Raw genomic sequence first — 8,967 nt, forward strand, 5'->3', positions numbered from 1 at the left:
TGTGCATGTAGGTGGTTTTAAAAGCTGGTACCAAAACCTTCCCATTTTCCTGGCTGGCCCCAGACTGGCTCCTGGACTGAGCCTATGTCACCAGCTCAACCTCTGATTTGCTCCCTCCATCCTTCCCTTTTCCCTCCCTCCACCATGCATCAGGACTCCTGGGCTTCCCACCATTTTGTCTTTTTGCAGCTTCTTTTCCCCTCTCAGTGAAACTGCCTAAAACGTGGAGCCTATGCTTTTTGCAGAGCCGACCTGAAATTGCTGTTTTCATGAAAATTGTGTAATCATGTTTTCAGGAGGTCCCTACCAACGGACTAGATAAAGTTAACATAAGCAGAGGATTGGATCTATTTTTTTCTAAATGTCTTGGAAAGTGATGCTGAAAATTGGCCCTGCACCTAAGTTATAGAGCTCAAAGATGGGAGAAAAATTATTAGAAGTCAAGACAGAGAATCCAGGGAAGCTAAAAGAAGAATATTGTAATCAATAACAAATGAATGGAATGTATAATATTTCCTCTACTACTTCTGCTGATCCTTTTACTTTAACTAGGCTTCATAGCAAAATAATGTTACAAAATTCCCCAAAATTAGATTTACACATTTTTCCCTAATATCATTTAAAATAAAGAATGTGTTACTCTAGTAGCTTTCAGCTGTACCAGGATATACTTTAGAAATGTGCAGTTCTAATTCTCTGATTCTTTGTTCCTCCTGTTTGCTCTTCAAAAGGCATATAGCTACATTAATACACATCGTAATGTCTTATATTTAGTTTTTGGCTCCTGAACCAATCAAATAGGATAAAATTAGAAAAGAAAAATGAAAACTGTTGCTCAAAATGTACTAGATGACATTTTAATCAGTTTATAGGTTTTATAAATCTTACTGACAAGGCTGTTGTGTTTTCTGTCTTATTTTACCAGCTGTATACTTGAGAGAGCTTTTACCCAAGTTTTTGGGTATCAGGTGCCCCTCTTCAGGCAGCAATGGGTCCAAAAAAACATATCACAAAAAAGCCTTACCCCTTAACATTTCCTGAACTATCATGCTTACAAAAACTTGCCAGTCTAACTATAAATGTGTTGTAGCATGTTGCGTATAGACAGAATATTAGATAGTAAAGAGTCTCGGCCTTTGATTTCATTGGTAATTTTTTATACAAAAAGTCACACTTTTGGACCTCTCTGTAGCTTATTTGTGTTTAAACATATTAATTTTTCATTTTACTAAAATAGTTAACAAGTGGTACAAAAAGTACGTAGATGAGGCATATTCAGTGATAGTGAACTGTGCTGCAGCTTAATGGACACTATTTAAACCAAAAGGAGCTGTTTTTATTTAACAAGAAAACTCAAAAAAAATGTTTATTTAGTATAATCATCAAGCATGAATGTATACAGAGTACAGACTCCTTACACTCTGATTAAATATAATCAGTATTCATTCAGTGTCCATATCTAAATTATATGTTATGGCTCAGTTCTATCAACGAACTAAACATCATCATTTTAAAACATATGCCTTAAAAAGAATACTGAAACTTGATTACTTCTAATGATAACCTTGAGAACTAAGAAAGACGTAGTTAAATATTTTTGAGAAACCCTGCAGAAACAAGCCAAACTCTTTAGCCTAGATCCCTTTTTCTTTATGTTTATGTTAAAACATCTTTTAATTTTAACAACCACAAAAGCAGATATTGGTACATACAGTAAGTAACCCTGGGCACATCTACACATGCACTTTAATGCACAATAGCCTATTTTAATGCTCATTAAGCATCATTTTAAAATCATGCTCTTTAGTTAATGTGCTTTATGACAGGCTAGTGTGCATTTTTGTAGTATCTCACAATGGAGGTACTAGATTTAATGTGCACTGACTAAGGCACATTAATGCACATGTAGACACACCCACATAGAACTTTCTGAGAACTATAAGGATTTAGACATAAAGTGTAATGATAAAGAAATTTCAAAGATTCATTATAATGTCATGTACTAGTCTCTTAACCCAACATGTACTTCAGTGAAAACTCTGTTAAGCTCAATAGGTGCCTGTACACCAGTGATGAGCCTGGTCTGACACACTGGAATTAATAGAGTCTGCTGGATCGTGGCAATTGCTGTGCTCCAGCAGCCTCCTGCATCTTATGTATCAGCATCCCCATGCTACAAAATGGAGATGGGAGCACTTGAACTAACGCTCATCAAACAAGCTGTAGTGCAAGCACCCCAGCACCATTTTTAAACTCAGGCATGCTGATACAGGAGACAAGGTGGCACTTTATTAGAGGAGATCTCAAAACCACTCTAATTAAAGTGTTGCCCACCCCACCCTTGGAGCATGTGTAAAAGTGCCCAATGGGATTAGATATATGTATAAAATATGTCTTCAGCAGTGACATCTAGGGCTTCATTTGCAAAATTGTTTCATATCCCTATTGCCACATGAAGTTGTAAAACATCTAGTGTTCAAAATTGATTCCTAAAAGGCTAATACGGGTATTGGGGAGAATATCCATAGAGAGGTAACAACTGAAAAACAAAATATTTACTTCCCCTTTTCTTGCATTTTTTTCTCTAATGTACAAAACTAGCGCTTCATTTCAGCACCTAATAGATGGCTTATCTTGTAAACTGATCTTTTCAGTAGCTATAGGAAACTGATGACATTCTAGGAGATGTCTATGCATGGTACCCTGCTAAGTGAGTAATTAGTGATCCATAAATATCTGGAATAGCTTAGAGTGGAAAAGTAAAACAGAATGTAGGCCTAAGGAAATATAATTCTTTGGGTATTATGGAAGCTGGTCACTTCTGTGGGCTCTGTGTCCCAAGTAATGTTCCCCAGTTTTTCTGTGAGACTACTTAATATGGAAGATTCCAGTTCTCTCTGAAAATATCATTTATCCTTCTCTACTACCTCTTTTCTTCAAGGTCACATTTCCCCAGCCTTTGCAGTTTACATCCCAGTCTAAACCCTGTTCATGTTCTTACATTTCTAGTACAATGTCAAAATGGTCTTCACTGATGTAAAGCAAGAAACGCTTTACACATTGATTACTAAATAGAATGATCAGAAACAGTTGATTATGGTTCTATGAGTATATCTTTATATTCCTAATGACTGAAGTGTGTGTACACTGACTTGAGGTGCTTTGTAAATATTAACATATAACAGGAAGAGAAGAGATACACTGCAGTTTTCTCTAGAAAGTAATGTTTATCCTTATTTTACTTGTATATCTCTCTTATTCACCCCCCTTGCAAAAATTGTATTTTTTTTTTCATTAAATGGTCATTGGGATACATGAACTGTTCATAAACATATCCATTATTATGTTGTTGCATTTATGGCTAGTTGTTCTAGGTCATATATTGCTTGAAGCAGACCTCTATTAACATGTAAATTGCAATTTCATGCTTGTGGCCTCTATGAACTCAAAGGGGAAATAAAGTTTTTACATGAGAATTTGACAGATAAAGTACCAGAAGACAAAATCATAAATACAAATACATCCTCTATTGTACTACAGCATGTCATATTACAGAGAAGTAAATTGTAAATTCATAATGTATAATTTGACTTTTGGCATCTCTGGTTCAGGGTCAATATTGATGGCTTACACCAAACTCTCTCCTGTTTTTAAATCAGTGCATTTCCATTCACATCAGTGCAGCTGACATGCATGATCTTAGGACCCAACCAACTTATGTTTAATAGACGAATAATACATATTTAGAAACTTTCTAGTGGACAGCTTCATAACTAGCCCATTTTTTCTTTAACCTTTATGTTTCTAAAACCTGAAGGCCTCCCCTTCTATACCCAGTTCAGAACTTGAGCTAACCCTGGATCCTTGGTAGTCATGTCAGCAGTGTCATCTGCCTGGAAAGATGATATTGGAACTTCACATGCTGGAGGAATAATCAACTCACAACTAGTTAATAGCAATTAGCTCAATGCATCTGCATTGGCTACTTCTTTTCCAGACTGATGTCGAATTTCATAATTATGTTTGTTGTTAAGTAAGGAACAATCGCCCATACATGGTGAAATGATTTGAGGGTGTTGGTTTATTTTAGGCGAATAATCTCAGTAGTGGCTTGTGGTGCATCATAATCAGGACTTTACAGACACATAAGTAGTTGTGCTTTTTTTTTTTTTACCCCAGAAACAATTTCAAGAGCTCCCTTGTCAACTTGGATATAATTCTTCTTGGTTGAAATCTCAGTTGATGTATAGAAGCAATTTGAGTTTTATGTCCATCATTCTACAGATGACTTGGGACAGCTTCAGCTTCATATAGTTAGATCTCTCAGATAAGTAGCAGTGGCTTCTCCATGTCAAAATGGATTAATATGCTGTCGGATGAATCACAAAGCGTTGTGAAATATAGTTCATTTCCATGGTGCATCCTGGTCCAATTAGGCAATGTAAAAGCTCAGTAACTGTAGCCTTGTCTTGTAAGAAGTCAGTACAAGAAACACTTGCACCCCTAGCTGCCAGTCAGTGATTGGGGGGGAGGGTCCCCCTGCAGCCAATTATTCTGACTGGGGGGGTCCTCCCATATCCAGTCATGCCGACCAGGGGAGTCCCCCAACACTCAATTGTTTGGGGGGGGTCCATGCCTACTGGGGTCTCATGATTGGCCATGGGGGGACCGTGGGGATCATTTCTCCTGGCGCCCCCCTTCCCCAGCCAGTGCACTCAGGCTGGGCACCAGTGCTCTTGTCTGCCCCCCCACACACACACACCTGTCGCCTAGGTAGGGGATGCTGGCTGTCAGGGGGTGCACCAGTGATCTGAAAGGTTTACATCACCACTATAAGAAGCAGTGGTTAAAGTTAAAGAAACCCAGGAATGTTTGCAGTTTTTTCTTGTTCTTGGCCATTGGAGCTCCATGAATTACACATACTTTTGCATTCACTGGCGAAATTCTATTTACATCAACTTGGAAACTCAGGAACTCAGCACTTCTCTTTCTTGAGTCTTAGGCAGCATTGATGATGTGGCATAAAACTTCTTACATTTGAACAGTTACTTAACTGCATGGACTCTGCTCTAATAAGAATTTCATCAAAATATGGCATTACTCCCTTTAGGTCTGTGAGTAACTTTTCCATACATATTTGGAAAATTCCTTGTGCAGTTAATACTCCAGCTATGGTTGCTTTGCTCTTTGCTCAGAATGCTTAGTGGATAATGATCATGGATGCATTCAATGGCATTCACAAGGAGTTATCGATAAGCTTGTGCCAAGTCCACGTTAGCAGAAACCTTCCCTCCAGAAGAAGTAACAAGGAGCAGGTATAAAGCTAAAATGTGATATGGATGTTTCTGCAGTGCTTTGTTTACTGTACATTTATAGTCAGCACATATTTGGACATCACCATTTAGGTTCTTGACAGGTACAATGAGAACAGACAATGACATATTTGCTCCTTCAAAACTCTCTGCTAATCTTCAGATGGAGGATGAATTAAATACTGAGGATTAATATATGTGGTGCCATGGTTGGATTCAACTCAAATGAAACTTGTAGTAATAATTAGCTTCAATGAAGGCAGTCAGGTATGACTGAGAGAAACTAAACAGCATTTTTTTACTGTAGGGCAGTAATCATAATCATGACTCTGAAGTCCTCTCGTCCAGTGTATCCCAGACTGTTGATATTTAGGGCCCACTTTTTTCTGGAGTAAAATTGATGGCACACTTCACTTATCAGTCCATGGTCCAGAACCGGTTCATGGGATGAATCCCTCCATATGGGTCCTATGCAGCCAGGACATGATCCACCCATCTTTTTCAACACAACTTCTGCTGCTCTTGCAACATGTTAATGTGCAAGAGCACTCCCTTTGGGAATTACTGCTTAGTCTATTTAAAGGGTTTGACTGAGGATACAAGATAGCAAAATATTTCAGAAGATTGTGAGCCCATAACAATCAATAACAGAGCCCTGGTTAGCCTCAATTATCTCCTTGCCTTCCAGAGAGAAGATGAGCTGGTCAGCATAGAAGTCTCAGAACGATATCCTGTCCGCATCCAATTGTTCCTTGAAATCTAAGTGTGTCATTGTGAAGGATAGCTACCATTGTTACTTCCTGCTTGATGTCACTGGAACAAACAAATCTGCAAAACAGCAGGCAGCAGCAGAAGATGAACACAATACAGAATAGCCACATAATGCTCAGTACATAACAGTAACTGCTGGTTTTGTGAAGATCATAGCTCCAATATGGCCATCAATTTAAAGAGGTTATTTATAGTGACATAAATAAAGTGGGAACACATTTAAGTTTAGGTGCAAGTTATAGCACTTTCATGGTGCATGTGGTAGGGAGTGGCTTGAGGAACAACCCGATATACTGGAAGCATGGGGAAAAAAAACAGTCAAAGGAAGAGTTTTTGCTTGTGGGCCCAAGGAAGCTGCAGGCTCACTGTTAAATAACCAGATGGAGCTCTTAACAGAAGGAGCAAAGAAGGCAGAACTACTCAACAGCTACTTTGCATTGGACTTCACAAAAGAATGAAGTTACTGCTAGATACCTAATAAAGATTCTTTGGATAAGGAAAGGGGCAAGCTGAGGGAGGAGATAACAAAAGAGATGGTCAGAATGCTTTTATGGGTCTGAATGAATTCAAGACAGCAGGGCCTTATGAACTTCATCCAAGCTACTGAAGGAATTGGCAGAGGATATCTTTGAGCCTCTGACAATAATCTTCATGAAATCATAAGGGATGAGCAAGGTACCAGAGGACTGGAAAAGGGCTAACATAGTGTCCCTCTTTAAAAATGGCAAAAAGGGGGACCTGGGAACCTACAGACTGGTTCTTCTCACTTAAATACCCACAAAGTTACTGGAACATATTGTAAGGAAGACCATTTGCAAGCATCTAGAGGCAGAAAGGCTAATCACAAGCAGTCAGCATGGATTTACAAAGACCGAACTGTGTGAAATAAACTTGATCACCTTCTTTGACAAAGTAACTGCTTGGGTGGTTGAATGGAATGCTGTTCATATAGGGTACTTGCAGACATTAACTCCCCGTCTACCCCCACCCGCAAAGAGTACTTTATATTAAACTCTGCATATTCCTGCATTGAGCCCAGCATATGCGCAGAAGAGGCATTGCATTAGACCAGGTTCGCCCAACATCTGTATAGATTGGGTACTTTAGTGGGGCTTTTTGGTGCTTTTACCTAATAGCTATAATATTTGCAACATTGTTTCATATCCTTATTTCCATATGAAGTTATAAAACATCTAGTGTTCAAAATTGCTTCCCAAAAGGCTAATATGAATATTGGGAATAGTATCCATAGAGAGGTAACAACTGAAAAACAAAACATTTACTTCTCCTTTTCTTGCATTTTTTCTCTATAATGTACAACACTAGTGCCTCGTTTCAGCACTTAATAGATGGCTCATCTTGTAAACTGATCTTTCCAGTAGCTATAGGAAGCTGATGACATTTGGTGCTAATAGCTAATCACTAATACCTGAATCAATAGCTATTAGATAAAAGCACCAAAAAGCCTAACTGAAGCTTTTGATCTATACAGATGCTGTGAAGCCAGCTCAAACTAACATGCTGCTACTACCGCTAAAGTGCAAGGTTTTTTGTTTTGGTTTTTTTTAAACGTCTGCCAGCAGCCATAGTGTATCTGAAATTCAGAAAGGCTTTTGACAAGGTCCCGCATGACTTTCTCATAAAAAAAATTGGGGAAACATGGACTGCACAAAACTACTATGAATAGTTTTGATAGACAACTGGCTCAATAGCTGCAAGAAAAAAGGTAATTATAAATAGATCCATGTCAGAATGGCAGGAAGTTTTGAGTAGAGTCTCACAGGGGTCTGATCTGGGCCTAGTGCTATTCACATCTGTGTTGGATGCTGACACAGAGAGCTTCTTGAGCAAGTCTGTGGATAACATATGAAACTGTGAGCACATTAGAGGAAAGGAGTGCAATTCAGAAAGATCTCATCAGACTGTGAATCTTGGATGAAGTGAACAGAGTAAAGTTCAATGAAGAGAAATGCAAGGTGCTATACCTTAGGAAGATTAATAAAAAACACAAATATAAAATGGGTGACACCTGGTGTGAAGAAGGGTCTGGGAGTCTTGGTAGATCACAGACACAATACAAATCTGCAGTGTTCAGTGTTGCAGAAAAGCTGCTTAGGAGGGGACACGAAGGGCTGCCATAAAGAAGACGGAAACCACCTTGTCTTTCACTGCAAAGGGCAGGATGCAGACCAACGGTTTGAAGTTTGAAGTTTTCCTGGTTGGATATCAGGAAAAACTTCTTCACTGTTACAACAGTAAGGCAGGGTAATTGAATGCTTAGGGAAGTTGTGGACTCTTCATCACTGGAGATGTTTAAAGAAAGGGTGGGTAGCCACCGGTTGGGGATATTTTGGTCACTGGCTGGTGGGGCAGGGAGGGCTTGGCATGTCAAACTGGGATCTCTTGAGTATGTATTAACAGACTTTTACAGAAGCAAGACTGACTGCTAAAGTCTACCCCTGCTTTTCCTGTGGTAGGTTCAGATGTTATATCCTGTATTGTGTCAGGGTTGATGGTAGTTTTACTAAGCGGCTAGATTATGGATTTCTAGGGACTTGGACTAAAGGATTTAAATTTGGGGATGCCTTCCAGCCATATTTCTCTCAGATTCTATGGTTCTCTATAGAATAATGGAAAGCCTCTGAATTATTCTCCTAACAACATGCTGAACTATATAAATGAAATTATGGATTTTTTTATTCATGTATTCTTATATAAAAGTAACTTAAATATAACTTTACTTTTTATTGAAGCAACAAAGGATCTTAGGATCATTCATGTAATTTTTAGTATGTGAATCATAGAATAATAGATTAGGGTTGGAAGGGACCTCAGGAGGTCATCTAACCCAACCCCCTGCTCAAAGCAGGAAAGAGAGTGCATG

The sequence above is a fragment of the Alligator sinensis genome, unplaced genomic scaffold (genome assembly GCF_000455745.1).
Source record: "Alligator sinensis unplaced genomic scaffold, ASM45574v1 scaffold382_2, whole genome shotgun sequence".
Lineage (NCBI taxonomy): Eukaryota > Metazoa > Chordata > Crocodylia > Alligatoridae > Alligator > Alligator sinensis.